Raw genomic sequence first — 18,650 nt, 5'->3', positions numbered from 1 at the left:
TATATATATTCATGCATAACTGAAAAATTGTGCTCTACACTGGAATTTGACACACTGTAAAATGATTATAAATCAATAAAAAATGTTAAAAAAAGAAAGAGAATCTGAAGAAACAAACTGTGTTAAAATTGCATCAAAAAGAATAAAATACTTAGTAATAAACTTAACCAAGAAGTTAAAACACCTGTACTCTGAAAACTATAAAACATCAATGAATGAATTAAAAATGATACAAAGAAATGTAAAGATATCCTGTGTTCTTGGATTGGAAGAATTAATATTGTTAAAATGGCCATACTACTCAAAGCAGTCTACAGATTTAATGCAATTCCTATCAAAATAACCACATTTTTCACAGAACTGGAACAAATAATTTTAAAATTGATATGGAATCACAAAAGACCCAGATTTGCCAAAGCAATCTTGATAAAAAACAAAGCTAGAGGTATTACACTCTGACTTCACACTGTCCCAAAAAACAATGTGGGACTGGCACAAAAACAGACACATAGATCAAGGGAATAGAATAGGAAGCCCAGAAATAAACCCTTGCACTTAAGATCAATTAATCTGTGACAAAGGAGACAAGAATATACAATGGAGAAAAGACAGTCTATTCAATAAGCAGTGCTGGGGAAACTGGACAACTACATGTAGAAGAATGAAATTAAACATTGTCTAACACCATATACAAATATAAAGTCAAAGTGAATTAAAGACTTGAAACCATAAAACTCTTAGAAGAGACCATAGGCAAAGCACTCCTTGACATAAATCGTAGCAATATTTTTTTTGGACCTGTCTCCTAAGGCAAAAGAAAGAAAAACCGAAATGAACAAATGGGACCTAATTAAACTTAAAAGCTTTTTGCACAGCAAAGGAAACTACTGACAGAACAAAAAGACAACCTATTGAGTAGGAGAAAATATTTGCAAATGATCTAACAGATAAGGGGTTAATATCCAAAACACATAAACAGCTCATACAATTCCAGTGTCAAACAAACAACCCGATTAAAAAGTGGGCAGAAGGCATGAATAGACATTTTTCCAAAGAAGACCTACAGATGGCCAACAGACACATGAAAAGATGCTCAACATTGCTAACTATTAGAGAAATGCAAATCAAAATTATAATGAGATATTACCTCACACCTCTCAGAATGGCCATCACCAAAAAGACTACAAATAACAAATGTTGGTGAGGATGCGTAGAAATGGGAACTCCTGTACACTGTTAGTGAGACTGTAAATTGGCACAGCCACTATGGAAAACAGTATGGAGTTTCCTCAAAAAACTAAAAACAGAACTACCATATGATTTAGCAATTCCACTCCTGGGTGTATATCACCCCAAAATGAAACCACTAATTCGAAAAGATACATGCATCCCAATGTTCATAGAAGCATTATTTACAGTAGCCGAGATATGGAAGCAACTTATGTGTTGGTCAACAGATGAATGGATAAAGATATGGTGTATATATATAAATAGTAAACACTACTCTTCCATAAAAAAGAATGAAATTCTGCCATTTGCAATAGTGTGGATGGACCCAGAGAGTATTATGCTTAATGAAATAAGTCAGACAAGGAAAGATAAATACTCTATGTCAGCCGAGGGAGACTGATGTGGGGTTCTAGGAGGTGAGTGGCCCAAATGAAAAAATTCATGAGGAGTTGCCACAGTACCAGACAGACTTCAGCCGGACACACCATGGGGTTAACAGCACTTTATTGCTACAGGGAGGTGTGCGCCTCTGATGCACCTGTCTTGCTTTTATCTGTGCTTGGCCAGTACATGCACAATCTGAGTTTCTTTGTTCATTAGGCTTACAGAATATCTCTAGCACATGTGTACTTCTATTTCCTTTGCTCTAAATCTTATATAATTGATGCATGCATGGAGCAATTATTTACTGCATACTATAAACATGCTCTGATCGTGGCCTTGTGTCCCACGGCCTTAACTCATCTCAAGACCAGCTCACACTCTATGTTATCAGTTACATGTAAAATTTAAAAACAAACAAACAAATAAATGTATATAACAAAACAAACAGACTTACAGATATAGAAAACAAACTAGTGGTTACTAGTGGAGAGAGGGAAGAGGGGAGGGGCAAGATAGGAGTATGGAATTAAGAGATACAAACTACTATGTATAAAAAAAGTAAGCAAAAGGATATATTGTACAGTACAGGGAAATATAGCTACTATTTTATAATTACTTTAAATCGAGTATAATCTAAAAAAATGTTGAATCACTATGCTGTATACCTCAAACTAATATAATATTGTAAATCCACCTTATTTCAATTGAAAACAATTTTAAAAACTTTAAGGCAAGCTTATAAAATGATGATATATAATTTTTCATACAGTTTGCTTAATGGAAGACAGTTGTATAAAAGAGCATACATTTCTGAAAAGGAGTCATGAAAAACTTCTTTACCAAATAAAATTTCTATGTGTCATTTAGAAAATTTACTCTAATGGAAACAATGGTACTCATTTAAGTTTGAAAGAAAGATGTTACCTTATAAATTCTTATAACACATTCCGAACACTTCATATTTTCTTTTGGGTTTTACTGTCAGAACTGACTGCCAGAAGCTACTACATTTCCGCCCACACTTCACTGCAGCCAGGTGCTCCCAATCACTTGCTCCACTTCCATGGCCCAGTCTTGCCACAGTAGGATTATTAAAAGCTCATGTTTAAGGCTGAAGAGATACCTCATTTATGGGGATCCACCTTAGCATTAATATTTGTCCCTTTTCCTATACATGCTGTATGTTTTAAGCTTCCATGACTGCTGTTTCTTGATTTTCCTTGACTCCTGACCACTCACTTTCTTGGTTGTTTGTTAAAGCAAATTGGCCTGGCCTGAGTTTATCCAGTTTGGTTTCTTTCCTTTTTTTTTAACTTGACCTTTGTATTTAAATCTGACCAATTTTTTGCTTGCCAACATAGATGCTAATGCTGCTTTCCCAATATTTTGCCTGCTGTAAAGATGCTTATTCTCTTTGAGTTCTTGATTTTTGAAATCCAGTCTGACACCTCTGGATCCAGAATTTTGCCTGCTGATTTTTGCTACATGTCTGCTATTTTATGTTTTCCTTGGCTGCCTATAATTTAGGCCTCACTGTCTGGTTCTGACTATTGGGCATCTATGTGCACTTTGTTTTATTAACATGGCTTCAAATCATTTGTTCTACCTTGGCTGAGACTCAGCCCTTAGGTCGGTTAATTCATCTTGCCAATTCTTAGCTCTTCAACCTTCATCCACTACCTAGGACTGAAAATGCCATGATTGTTAATAGTCACTTTCAAATAATCATCAACTCTATTTCATCAAAAATATACCATTTAGTAAATTACTCATCCATTGACCTGAGATAATTCACTTCGCTTCCTTTTACTTAATTTTCCTTATCCATAAAAAGTGATGGCAAGATGATGTAAAAAAATGAGGTAGGTTTTTTTCCTTAATAAATTTACCTCAAAAATAGCCATTTCAACTCTATATTTTTAGTGAACAGTGGTTTTACAAAAGCTCGTCAAATGATTCTGGATTTTTAAGAACTCTTCTTTGCATTTCCTTCCTCAATTCTTCCTGTACCCCAAATATTGGTTTGGACAAACTAGATTTTTTTTTGCTATCTTCTGTTATAAAACAGATACCAAAGTATGTGTATGGAGGCTTCTTCACATACGTTTTGCTTGTTTGGGCAAAGGTATTCTCAAAGTATCTCCCTTGATTTGACTTGAGGACCACTGGTTCCTTCGATTTCTCAGATCTTTTAGTTCTACTAAGTAAAAATGACTTCAGATCAAATTATGGGTCTGGTTGATATATTTGTATGGATTAAGGGTTGAAACCTTGCAGATGATACTGATTTGAGGCATTCTGGGATGGTCCACATTTCATGGTGCTAAAAAGTAACTAATCCATTTTCAATCAATTTCTCTGGACTAGACTGGAGTACTAAAATTCTTATAAACAAATAAATCACTTTGTGGATCATCTCAAAATGCATAATATGAAAGTTATTTTCTAGACCATACCCACTCTAGCAAGTTCCCAGATTATCTATAGGAAATCCATGGTCTCCTCCCACAATAAATATCACGGAAATTTGTATGTGTGTACGTTTCTACGGAAAGGATCCATGACTATGTCATGTTAGCAAAAGTATCTCCAGTTCCCCAAGTGGTTGAGAATCACTTTGAAATGTAAAGAAAGGCAGTTTAACCTTGAGAAAGCAGTATATTTTCTTTCCCATATAAATAGGGTTCAAGCTGCTTCCAGAAATCAATCAATATAATTATGTAGGTGCTCTAGATATGTGGTAAAATGCTACAAATAAATTCCAATTTGGAATTAAGGAAAAAAGAATCAATTCCATTATGCCCTGGAGAGAGACATGAAAAGTGGACTTAGGAATGTATACAAAATGTTGATTTTTTTTTTAGCAGTTATTGCACAACTGCTAGATTAGAATAACTGAGGCTCTGATCTCTCACTTTATTCTGGCATCAATAACATGACTAAAAGGAAAAATATTTGGAGAAATATCAGGAATATAGCTATTGATATGCCAGAAATAGAACTCCACTCTGCAAAAGCTGATCACTCATATTCATTCTACTAATTTTCCTAGATCCACTCACAATGCCCGCTTCCACTCCATCTCTATTTCACTATATTGCATTTTCTCTTTAAGTCTGAGAATGCTATACTAGACTGAATATGTTGAGGACAAAAATCATGTTTAATAAATTCTCTTTGACTGACACATAATAGGAGCTAAATAAATGTTTGTGGAATGAAATTGCGTCCATAGTTCCTTCTAATAGTTACAGCTTAATGTACTGAATCTCAGCCTCTATCATACATAAGAATTCCCTGCATGGCTTGCTTAACACTGGTTGTTGGGCCCTACTCTCAGAGTTTCTGAATCTGTACATGGGGCCCCCAGATTTGCATTTCCAACAAGTTCCTAGGTGATGATCAAGGGAAAACATGCTCAGTTTAAATAGAAAAAAGCCCAAGAATATTAGTAATATATCACATCTCAAAAACCATGGTGGAGCTCAGAAATCAGTTTCGTTTTGGAAATTTGCTAGGTGAACAAGTTTCATCAGTACTTTTTCTAGAATATGAGGTACCTTAATAAGTAAAATCCAAATTAGAAATTTAGTATTCTGCAGAGGTCATTTACAGCATCATTAGAGCAGAGAAGTATATGCTAATGATTCTCAGGGGTTTTCCAGCAAAGGTTTGTGCCAGAGTATTCTTCTCTCTTAATTTTACTTTGATCTGCCCCCACAGTAAAGTGAGGGAAGTTCCTCCAAATGGCATCTCTTTAACTAACCAAAATACTGAGAACAAGACTGTCAAGGATAATTGAAATCCATTGAGAACCTATAAATTTAACATTGCATTTTCATTTTTAAATTATTTCCTTCATGCTTTGGATAAAGAGAGTTTAAAAGGACAACACTTAGTTTTCTCATCAATGTTTGGTGCACAACTTCGATTGGACATGTCAGTAAGCTACAAAATGCCTGTGTTGCACAGCAAAAAGTGAAAGAGACATAAAGTAATCTACAAACAAAGCACTGAGCTTCTGATTAATGACAATCAGCCCTATCAGATAAATTAATCTAATTTTAGGTATCTTAGAAATTAGGTTTTTTTAAACCTAGCAAGACATATTGTTTAGGCTGTGTTCTGGACTTATATAAGCAGGTTTCACATGTATCAATAAATGATTGCCTTGGTTAAAATCAGCTGGTTAAATGAATTGCTTACTAATGGGAAAAGTTTAAACAGGAAAAATGAAAGTTGAAAGTACTTTCTTTGGTATATGCAGCCCTTTACTGACCCAAAATGCACTGTGAAAATGTTTTATTTAGGGTTTACCTAATGAAGAATAGCAGAGCAGTGAATTATTTGCCTTCGCTAGTGGTATTCAACCTAGAACTTTCCTCCCATTCAGCTCCACCAAACTAAAATCTAAAAGAACAAACCCACGTCTAACTTTAAAGCATTTTCCTGACTAATTCCTAATCTGACATCATCCAAAAATCAGTGAACTCCATGTTGGAATGAACTTTAGTAGTCACTCAATATAGACAAACCTTCATTCCGGATTGATATTTATTATGCATGAACATTTCCAGTGACTGAGGCCTTTAATACTTAAATGTTAAGCTGAAAATTATTTCCCTGTCATTTTTTTTAGCCTTGGTTTTGCCTTCTAGAGAACCACACAATAAGTTACATGTGTCTTTTCCCCAATAGTCTTTCAAATATTTGAAGATAGTTATCTTCTCTCCAGGTCTTCAGCTTTTAAAACTTTCCATCCTCAGTTCCTGGAGCCTTGCCTCATATCATATATTTTTTAAATGCCCCATCATTCCTGATTTCTTTTCTCAAGATTCAGTCATTTGTGAATGTTTCTTTTAAAATGAGGGACAATCAAATGAACAGAGCAGATGTAGTCTGATCATGGGAAAGCATAGTAGAACTTTCTTTCTTTAGATGGTTTTTTAATGCAGTTTAAGTCTTAATTATCTTGCTTAACATCTATGGTACACCAGCTTATATTGAATTTATAACATTTTGAAATAACAATTTCCCACCTTAGGTATTTATTGCCCATCCTGTACTTCTGCAACTAAATTTTGTAAACATAAATGTGAAACACTGTTGGGCCCTGTCAAACTTGATCTTTTTCCATTTGTATTTAAATCTTTTGAGATCTTTGAAATCTTGGTTAATATACATGCTTTAATTTTTCTTCCTGTATTTTTTTCATCTACATATTCAATAAACATGGCTTTAATTGACATATTGTGAACAGGGTAAGTACAGATACCTAAACTATGGCACTAGAAACATCTGTTATTTCTAAATACTTATTATTCTAGCATAGATTACACATACAATCTATGTTTTCCTACATCCACTCATTCAAAAAAAGGTTCATTGAGTGCCTACTACATGCCAAGTATGGTTTTAGGTACTGGGGTTATAATAGTAAATAAAAGAGATAAAATCCCTACCTACTTGAGGAAAAGCAAAATAAACAAGTAAGCAAATTATGTGATTTCCTATAGTGATAAGAGAAAAATAAAACAACACAGGAGGAAAGAGGAGATAGAGCATGATTTAGGGATGCTATTTCGAATAGATTGGTCCCTGAAGACACATCTGAGGAGATAAATTTTAGCAGATAATCTGAGTGAAAACATGTTCTATGTGAAGATCTGAGGAAAGAGTTTTCCAAGAATGCACAACAAGTGTAACATCTATGAAGAGGGAACAGGCTTTCCAGAAAGAGAGGGGCAGGATGGAGGTAAAGGCCAGCATAGCATAGTTAGAAACAACTATGGTGGCATATAAACTCTAACAAAGGCTTATAACTTTATTGTTAATATAATGGGAAACATTTGGAGGGCTTTAAGCTGGGGAATAATATGGTCTGGTTTAACTTTGTAAAGACTATTTTAACCAATGTCAAAGAGAAGTTATTAAAGAAGAACAATAGTAGACAATACGAAATCATATAAGATACTTTTGTATTGGTTCAAACTAGAAGTGATAGTGGTTTTGACTGGTGTGGTAGCAATGAAGGAAGTAAGGAGTGCTGGAATTTGGGGCATATTTTGAAGGCACAGTGTATAGGACTTACTGATGACTTGGATATGGGGTTTGAGGGGAAAAGAAGAATGAGCAACTAGAGGAATTGAATTACCTCTTTTTGTACGGTGATTTGATGTATACCTTCTCTTGTCAGTTAGGGCTATCAATTTTTCAAGGTGGGGAAGCTGCCCTTCTTTTTCTCTCAAATCACCTCAGATCGAGGTATGTAGTAGGTTCCTAATGAATATGCTAATTCATCATAGGTAGGTCATCTTTGAATCCTCTGCTTTCAACCTTATCACTCCTTCTTTGAAATATCTCAACTTTAATTATTTCTCTTCATTTATGCTCTTAACACCCTGATCGAGGTCCAAGTCATCTAGAAGCTGGATTACCCCATCACTGTCCACCTGATCTCTCTTACTACAGCCTATCTCCAATCTCATTCAAACTGCAGACTGATGATACCAGTCACTTGAAAAATTTTCTTTCAGTCATTTATTCAACAAGTACTTACAGATTTGTCTACTTTGTGTCTTAGACTCTTCTAGATGCCAGGGATATAATCGTAAACAAAACAGACAAAAAAAGCCTGCCCTTATGGAGTTTATGTTTGCAATAACTAAAAATATAGAGTATGTTAGTAATAAGTGCTATAAAGAAAAATAAAAAGGAATGGGATATAGGGAGTGTTGAGATCACAATTTGAAATATGGCTACTGTGTAATCTCTTTAAATTTTTAAAGAAGTCACTTTTAAAGAAGTCAAATAAAACTGATACATTTTAAAGAAGTTAGTTACATTTGAGGAGAGATGTGACTCATGTGAGGGAATAAGTCCTACAAAGATCAGAAGGAATAATAGTGCAAGGGCCCTGATGTGGTCATGAGCTTAATTTGTTTGAACAATGGAGAAAAGGCTAGTGTGATTAAAAAGTGAGTTAGTCGCAGAGTGGCAGGAGATGAGGTCAGAGATATGGGAAAGGCCAGATAATTTAGGACCTTTGCTAATTTGCATTTTGTAGTATATGTGAATGGAAGCCATTGGAAAATCTGGATCTGGGCATGATCTGACTTCTGTTTAAAACAAAACAAAACAAAACAAAATACTTAAGCTGCTCTATAGTCATCATGGACCTCCTTGCATCATATATATATATATATATATATATATATATACACACACACATATACATATATATATGTGTGTGTGTGTATATAAACACACACACACATATATATACACACACATGTGTATATACTTTCCTACTTTTGCTCATTTCTTCCCCTTTAAGAGGGTGTTTTCCATCTTCTCTTATCCATTCAAAAACCAGCTCAAGTTTCAATTACAGTGTACAATGCTTCCCCAACTATCCTCAACTCACTGATGTCGCACCAGTCATTAAACGATGTAACTCTTATCTGTAGTTCATGACTAAGCACATGAGCGTGTACTTTATTTTATTGTTGTGAATGTTTAATGTATGCTAGTCATACCTTCCAAATGCTGACAGAGGACCAATGAATTCTGCATTCTAATGGAATTCTCGTGAATTGTACATCCTTGGGAGTGTAAATATGATGTAAATATGGCTTGAATTTTTTTTTTTCTGTAACGGTGTAATGGTGATTACTCAAGTAACGTCCAGCAGAACAGGAATTGAGGTTAGGTAAACAGAACCAATAATTTTAATTTATTACTTCAGTCGCCAGAATCAACCGGTCACCTAAAACACTGCACTCACTCTTATCGACAAATTCCAAAGGCTCAGTGGGCACCTTGATTTTAGTAACATTGAATATATACTTGTCAATTGAACACTGACCACAAAAGACTATATTTCTGTATGTGATCATTTGATTTTGACAGCGTGCAACAATTCTGCTGAAAGCGAATCCCAAGTTGGAAGACCAGGCAGCACCTGCTCAAATGGCTGCATATAACTACTGTAGTCTCAGGGATGCTGGGCGTTCACAGCTACTCAGAACGGGAGAGATATAGACAGGCCTGGCTTTGGTTGCAGCTGATATATGCGGGGAAGAGGCAGCCCCACTGCAGGCAGCTATCTCTCCTCCCCCTCCCCACTCCTGGGTCCTGGGCTGAGGCCAGGGACTGTCCGGAGCTGATCTCAGGCTCCCATTGGCCGCTGTCTTTTGTGACGTCACGATCATGATGAGAATTGATGATCGGACACGCTGATTTCATTGTCTGAGGAGGCAGTGGAGACCCAGGAAAAATCTCGCTGAATCTGCCTGCCCCAGCACTGGCCTGATCTGGGATCCTCTGATCCCTTCCGTGACCGCACCACGCCCGAGGTAAGCACACAGCATGGGTGGGTGTGAAGGGCGAAGGAGGGCGAGCAAGGCACCGAGCTAATGCTCTGCCCAGTGGGGAGCCCGTAGGTTCAGAGGCCTAAAGAGGCTGCCAACAAACTGGTGCGGCTTTTGGGGAGCCAACTCCTTCTACCCTCCGAGTGAAGGCTGGCGGCGCGTGAGGTTAGAACGAGCTGAGGATAGGGATACAGGGAACACTGGCAGAGAGCGAAGGACCTTGCTCCGAGAGAGGGCGACGTTTGGTTCGCGCTTCTGGCCCCTGAGTAGGAAGAACTGGCGCCTCTGCCTCCAAAGAAAGGAGGGGGAGTGAATTCTACCACTTCTAGATTTCACTGGACTGTAGATTTCTCACAGCCCTACTCAAACGCGCTGAAGGTGCTGCGCCTGCGCAATAACAAGCTTTGATGGGGAGTGTTCGTGGCGAGAATAGGCGTGGAGTTTGCGCAGGCGTTGTTTCCGTTTCGCCGGAGGGGGTGGGGCTGAGGTCTGTCTGGGCAGAATATGGAAGAGTTGGTAAATTAGCCCTGTGATATTTCAAGCGTTGGTTGATGGAATGGAATCTGCCAGTTACTTTGAATCTGGCCAACTGAGCCTACCCAGGCCCAAAGTCGGTCTGATGAATTTTAGAAGACAAATTTTTAATCTACAGTTATCAGGTTTACAATAATGGAAAGAACTCAGAGAGGAGTTTGGAATAGAAATTACTGAGACGAAAAACCATTTGGAGAAGAAAGACGACTAATTATTCAAGTGAATCCAACTTTTAATCTTCAAGGAACTCTGATTTGGGGTGCCACTCAGTTTTTTTGAAACTTAAACTCTTTGGAGAGACTAAGAGTAGGAAATTTTCATTTCTTGTCTTTTTTTTTTTTCCTTCTTGAAAAGGTCTTTTATAAAGTCTTGGTCTCTGTTTCAGGTTTGGTGCTAAGTCCTTCTTTTTTCTTCCTTTGTGTCTCTGTTAGAATCTCCAAAGTCAAAACCTATTTTGAGAGATCCTGACCAACTCCCCTTCACTGAGAGGGGCTATATTGTTCAGCAACCCTGGGGAACAACCTGTCTGTCTGTCCTTGTTGGAGAAATTGTACAGTAGTGTTAATACTTCTGCTCACTGTCTGATCATGAGCCCCTATTTTAGAGGAATCTGAATTTTTCTCCATTTCTCAAAATTAAGGGGTTATCAAGTCCTGGTGAATTTTCCTTTGAAAGCCATCTCCTGCCAATATTTCATTATTCTACAATCTAAACTCTTATCACCACCCATCCAGTCATTCCAAGAGCCTCCTAGTTGGCCTTCACCTGTGTCTCAACCCTAATTCATCCTGCCAGACTAATGGTTTGATCACTTCTTTCATCAAGTCATTTTTCTTCACCAAAATATTATTGGTTCTCTGTTTTCTATTGTTCTAAGCCCAATTCCACTTGGCTTGCAAAGAGCTTTGTAATCTTACTTCATTGTACTACAGGAACCTTATTTTACTTTATTCTTAAACGCACAACTCTCCTAATGTCCCCTGAACAATCTACCTCCAGAACTTTTCTCCTTGTACCACTGCCACTCCCTTCACTTAGGATGCTCTTTCTTTTGCCTATTTAAAATGTTACCCACTTTGGAAGCTCATTGTAAGTTGCACCTCTCCATAAGTATCTTACAAATCTAATCCAACCCTTATTAAGCTCACCTTTTCTAGAACTCCTACATCAGTTCTTATATTTGTCACTTTCTTATAGCCAGCTTTATACTGTCTTCTTATTTTTAAAATTTGTGTGTGTGATCATTGGTCAGGCAAGTTATCCTCCAGTGACTGAATGAACCTGAAGTGAGTCAAAGAAAATGCAATACAGACATTTTTATATACTAAGTGGCCTGCAAATATGTCTGTCCTCATAAAGAAGACCAAGGGAACATTATCCCAGAAGTGGCTGTGCTTGTAGTTTTCTCAGTTTGAAAAATACTAAGACATTTTCCAGTTTTCTATATTCCTCTTTGATGACATTGCATCATGCATCTTCTCTTAAATCTATCAATTATTCATTCCTTTTATTGCAAGATGTCTTGCATTTGCTGCTTTACATTGACTATCGCTGATAGTTTTCATCTGTATTCTGTTGAATCAGAGCTAATCATTGTGATGGTTGCCATAATTGCTATTCTATAACATATCAGTTGTCACTTTCCTATCCCTTGGGCTTCAAACTGCGTTTTTCAATGGAACTTAGTTTTATTTGAAAGAAAGTGTCATTGTGCTTTAATATAGAGGATTTCTACAGATTTCACTTTGACTGCTACTTCACTTTGAGGCACCATCCCAATATCACATCAAGGTTTGCAATTTAGGAACATGGATGAAAAGCAGTCCAAAGGGTATTGTAATCCAAATTTGAAAACCATTGGTATAGATTATTGTATGTTAACTGTGAATGTTATTTAATATAAAGGAAAATCATTTCTTCTTGACTTTTTCTCTTATTACATACATGATATGAATCCCTTCGAAGTGTTTTAACTTGTAGCTAGCTTGCATAGTGACTACAAAGACTTACCTGGTCATTCACATGTAGACCAACAGACAAAACTGTGCAAAGGTAGGATACTCTAGATGGAATGTAATACTTAGGAATATAGTTCTCATTTTAGAGAGCTTAACATAAAATATGAAAAAAATAAGAGTGTGACATTTTTCTTTTAACATTTATTTTACAATTCCCATCTAAATAAAAAGATGGTGTTGGACTTTCACATTTAAGCTATAAATTTGAGCTGGAAGGGATTTTCTGATGACAAACCAATCCCCCCATTTTAGATATGAGGAAACTGAAGTCCAAAGAAGTATCTTACCAGCATTAATAAATGCTAATATTTATTAAGCACTTAGTGCCAGGCATTGTGCTAACAATTTTATGTATGTTATCACATTTAAACTGCACAACATCCCTAAGAGATAGTTTCTAGTACTAGTCCGCATTTTACAAATGAGAAAACAGGCTCAAAGTAGTTGACTTTCCTGGGGCCACACTGCTGCAAAATATCACAATCAAGATGCAAATACAGGCCTGTTTGACTCTTAATCACCAAGATATACTTGACCAAGGTAATGCACAATGTATTTTTGGCAACTCTTCAGCAAGGATCTAAATCTCTGGAGTCCCGGCCGAGTGTGTGTATGTGTGTGTGTGTGCACGTGTGTATGTGTGTTTTACACCATAACATATTCCACGAACATCATTCTACTACAAAATCAGTGATTTCTAAGCTTGACCAAATGGTAAATACTTACTTTTCTCTTTAAGTATTTTATTAAAATACACTTTTCAGTCTTTGTTGAAAAAGATGACATGGAATTTTGTATAAAATGCATTTTAAAAAATAATTAATTCTGCTTTAAAAATTGTACTTCCAGAGAGAATTTTACTTTTGTGTAGTGTAATCCTTAACAGGGTAAAAATATTTGAATTTTTGATTTTGATTTTACAGTGGAGTCAGTTAGCTAAACCTTAAATAAGTAGTGTCTTAATACTTAACTGAGTACACTATTTCTAGGCATACTGGTTTGGAAGTAAACAATGAAAATTCTAGAGGGATATATTCTGCATAAAAAGGGAGCTAGAGAGGTTAGTATATTCAGAAGCTGTTACTAACACCCTTGAGACCTTTCTAGCCTGCATAAAATATCAAGAAAATAATCTGAAACTTCTCTGTGCAAATGGAATCATCCTTGTGCCAACTAGTAGCAAAATTGCTTGTATTGACCAGAGATCTAGGTACTTGACAACTGAACAAATGAGATTATATGGTGTCAATTACTATACTGTACATCTGACTTCTATAAAGAAATCTACAACAGCAACTGTCCTGCCTTCTTGATCTATTATTTTATGAGACTTATGCCCAATTGGGTTGATCTTTAGAATCTTTAGATGTGTTATTTGTCAGAGTGGCAAAAATTAAGGAAAACATTTTCTTAGCCTCTCTTCCCTTGGGGTTGGGAGAAATTTATTTTAAGATTCTTAAGACACCCATGCAAATATGTGACTTACATGCCCTGGATAGGCACTTTTTTCAGGGAGGCAAGCATTTGTGCATGGTACTTGTCATACAAGTAGTAAGCAGCAGAGCTAGGAATTGAAAGCAGGTGTCATTCTAGAAGCTTCACTCCTAAATACTAGGTTATAAGTTGGAGAGCCAGAGTGAGGCCCATTTTTATTTATTGTGTTTAAAAATTGTGTTTAAAAATTGTGTTTGTGTATGTGTAAAATTTCCCTCTAACTTATCTCTCTTTATGTCTCTAATGCCTATGGCATTTTCATGTTTTTTCATTTTCCATTCTCAGTGGAAGTGAAACTTTTTAACATAAAGGCTGAAATTCAGGAGAACGGGATCCTTGTTTTGACTCCAATGGCTTCAGTGGCAGAAAGCAGGTAGACCCGTACACTATTTTTTCCTACTGTCAAGTACCAACCAATGGTGAACGCATTTCTTCACCGGGTTTTGTGAAAAGATAGAGATAAGTTTTCTCCTACACCACTATATTGCTTTAATATATTTATTTATATATTATACTTTTTTGCTTAGTTAGCTTGGTCTACCTATTGTGTGTTTTATGGATGTAATATCTATGCCATTTAGGAAAGTAATTATCCGAGACCCATTCTCCAGATAACTTTACCCTTTTATAGGCCAATCACTTGTGTTGAAATCTCCTCAACAGAGAAACCATTGGAAGAGATATGGGTAATTATAGAATTGTAAAATGTGGAAGAAAAAATATATTCTACATTAATTGGAAGTATTACATTAGATATAGAATACTCAGCCTTGACTCATCCCTGCTATCCTTAGACAATGTGAAGTTATGTTTGAATATGTATGCAAGTTATTAAAATAGTCAGGCATTTTAACTAGAACCTATAAGCTCACTTTTATCACCAGTGAATGCTTAAAAGGTGCTAAAGGTCAATTTGAGGTTTTTGTTTGTTTGTTTGTTTTGCCTTTTCTCAACTAGTAGCGCTTAATGTAGAGAGAGACTATTTTTGAGCTCAGTATTAGTTGTCATTTGGGGTCAGTTTACTTTTCTGGTAGGGTTTGTTACATCTGTGTCTATTAAATCCTTGCTACTCCAAGTGTGTTCCATGGAGTAGTAGGATGGGCATCACCTGGGAACTTCTTAGAAATTTCAGAATCTCTGGCTCCACCCAAGACCTACTGGATGAGAATCTGCATTAAAAAGATCTCTGGGTGATTCATTTGCCCATCCAAATCTGAGAAGCACTGATGTAAAGTGAAATATGACTTCCTGTACAATTTAAACTTTTAAGAGCTAGTAGTTACAGAAAAAACCCTGAATTTCCTTTTTGTCTGTTTTCATATGTGTAAAGCAATATGTAATCAAAATATTATCTGGCTAATATACACCACTTTTGCTCCATTCTGGAGTCAACATTGTCTTATTGAGAAGATAGCTCACTTACGTGATGAGTAAAATTGTTAAGAGTCTGAGTGAATCCACTTATTTTGTTGATAATAATGACCTTACCATTGAAATGATATTTATCCTAATTACTTGATTTGTCAACAGAATGTTACAGAAGAATAGAGATGTATTGGGGTCACTGTCACTAATAGCTTCAAGAGGAACTGTGTTAGTTTTCTACTTGCTCCTATAATAAGTTACCACAAACATAGTGGCTTAAAACAACACATGTATTATCTTACTTCTGGTGGTTAGAGGTCTGAAACAGATCTCATTGGGTTAAAATCAAGGCGTTAGCAGGGCTTTCCTTTCTAGGGGCTCTAGGAAAGAATCTGTTTCCTTACCTTTTCCAACTTCTAGAGGCTATCCAGATTCATTGGCATGTGGCCCTCTTTCATCTTCAAAGCCAGTAATCGCTGATCAAATCTTTCATATTGCATCACTCTGATGCTCTTCTGCCTCCATCTTCCACATTTAAGGATATTTGCAATTACACTGGGCCCACTAAGGTAATCTAGGATAATCTCTTTATTTTAAGATCAGCTAATTAGCCGGCTTAATTCCTCCTGCAACCTTAATTCACTTTTCCCATGGAACCTAACATATTAACAGGTTCCAGGAATGAGGATAAAGATACCTTGGTGGGGGGAGTTGTGGCACAGGAATTGATGGCCTTTTTGGCTGATAAAGGAAGTCAACCACTAATCTTGTTATTGGGATAAGCAATTAGTCAGTGATCAGGGAGAATGCCCCATGAATATGAAGATGGCCATTTACAAACCAAAGAGAGAGGCCTATAACACATCCTTTCCTCTCAGTCCTCAGAAGGAACCAACCCTACAAACACCTTGATTTCAGACTTCTAGCTTTTAGAATTTCAAGGCAGTAAATTTATGTTTAAGCTACTCAGTTTTTGATATTTGTTATAGCAGCCCTAGCAAACTAATATAGTCAGAATTGTCCTTTAGTTGATCTCTAAGTATCACCACCCTCAAAAGCACTTAATGTTTAGTAAGTTTGTGTTCTATCATACACTAGGCATAGGACAAAATGAATTAGACATTAAAGAGTTTATAATACACATTAGATATTTTTCATAAAACAAGTTCTGAAATGTTACTTCATGTCTGTGGCCCTCAGTTTATTCAACTGTGAAAATGAGGGCATAATCATAATATTTAAGGGTATTTCTAGCTTTAAAATTCTATGATTCCATTTATTAATTACATTTTGAGATGTTATTAAATTCATACATTAATAATAAGTATTAAGTGCAGACAAAATTGTGTTAATGTTCTCTTCAGGAAATAGTATCTTAATACCTACCATCCCTGCCATTCATTCATTGCCCACTTTCTAACCTTCAACTTTAAGAAGAAGTAATAAAGACATTATTGAAAAACACTTTTGTTCTTTCAACTCTCTTGACCCCTTTGAAATTGGCTTAAGACTTATGCTCAAAATATAGTACTATACTTGCAAAATATGCTTAATAAATAAATTTTTAAATGAGTAAATTGAACTATCTGTGGAAATACCCATATATATTGGCAACTTTTGAGAGAGCAGTGACTTGGAGAGGAAAGGATTATTTTGCAAAATGTTTTGCTCTGATTTCTCACTACTGCGAAGTATATTAAAGCAATATGTGTTCTCACAATTCACAGAAGAAGCTAAAGTTTCTGAATAGCTTTGAGAATCTTTTGGCAAATGGTTATCAGATTACTTGAATTAAATATTAATGGTAGAATAAAAATTGTTGAATATGGTCATGATCAGACCTTGGATGGTATATGCCATGTATTCAGATCTGGTCTGATTAACATCAAGAAATATAATGTGATGAAATACCCAGAAGCATATTTGTTATGTAACAGTCTCTCCCTTCATGTGTCATATCCAAATGAGAAACATGACTAGGCAGGAGAAATGCAGTATCGACAAAAACATTAGGGGTCACTATTAATCCCATTCTTCAAACACATATACATCTATGATTTGGCAATAATATAAGTTTTCTATCTGATGTCACAGGCTCAACATAGAGCAGTGTCTCTAAAACTAAGGTCTGTAGACTCCTAGGCGTCCAAGCACGTGTTTTTAGAGGTCTACAAGTTTTTTGGAAAATTTTAAATTTAAGGGTTTTATTTCACTGATAATCTTGAAATGAAAACCCCACAATATGCATGTATTCACTCTCACACAGAGCCCTCCCACCAGGTAAAACAACAAAACTTCTCTTTTATAGTCGTAAGTCACAATTAAAATACATTTGATGGAATGAATTGAATACCTTAAGGTAGAGTTTCTCAAACAGAGACCCAAAGATAGATTTGGGCAGTATAGAAAAAATTTTGTTTGCGATTTTGTTTTCTTCTTTTAAAGAAAGAAGAAAGGAAAAGTCTTTTACCTGTGACTATCAGATTTCAGTTGCACTTAATGAGGTTTTTAAGCCACTAAGCAGTTTCTTAGTCTATTACAATTATTTGTGTGGATAAATTTATGCATCCACTATTTGATGAATTAAATATGTGTGTGTCATTTCAACACTATACTCTTACCTACTTAACATCAGATGGTGTGCTTTGAGAAACCTCCTTCCAACCCACAAAGGGCAGGGTATATACTTTCCCCCCTAAATTTTTGAAAGCTTTTGCAATAAAATCAGGAAAGGAAGGGAGAGGAGAATCAAACAGTCCATCTCTTTGCTTCTAGGTAAAACTATCCTTAAATCTTAACATATACTATGTAAATCTGATTAACAAAACACCAAAAGAATATCTAGTTTAAGTGAAGAAATATGACTCTAACCTTTTAAAAACAAATTTTGATTATTACTGAGAATTCTTACTGGGAGTGAGTGAGAGAAGAGAGAATAAGGTAGGGTGAAGTTATGTGGTGGATTATGAAAAAATGTTAAGAGAGAACTAATAAGGATAAATTAACAGTATAGTGAAATTCAATAGACCTATAGATTATTTTGATATAATGAACAATTTATTAAAAATGACTTTTGCAATGTGCAGCTGTAGGAAATTTTATAGAGCTTCCCTCAATGGTAAGTTAAAATGCAATCTACATGAAAAAGTATTAACTTAGAATGTGAATTGCAAGATGTTAGTGGTCAATGCTATGTCAGTGAAATCACTTTCCTGAACTAGTAAAAGATAGAAATGATTTACTCGCTCAATTT

At 35.8% G+C, this 18,650-nt stretch overlaps 1 protein-coding gene across 2 annotated transcripts in view; it reads left to right on the top strand.

The window, feature by feature from the left end:
* The first annotated feature begins 9,808 nt into the window (after positions 1–9,808).
* Positions 9,809–18,650, top strand: part of HDX (highly divergent homeobox) — a 122,647-nt gene continuing 113,805 nt past the window's right edge. For both annotated transcript variants that reach the window (XR_004317971.1, XM_032475103.1), the window contains exon 1: positions 9,809–9,971. The gene's annotated coding sequence lies outside the window, so the exon portion shown is untranslated. The remainder of the gene's footprint in view (positions 9,972–18,650) is intronic.

Source organism: Camelus ferus, chromosome X (genome assembly GCF_009834535.1).
Source record: "Camelus ferus isolate YT-003-E chromosome X, BCGSAC_Cfer_1.0, whole genome shotgun sequence".
In the NCBI taxonomy this organism is placed as follows: Eukaryota; Metazoa; Chordata; class Mammalia; order Artiodactyla; family Camelidae; genus Camelus; species Camelus ferus.
The sequence above is the reverse complement of the archived record's forward strand: the minus strand, read 5'-3'. Positions and strand labels throughout refer to the sequence as shown.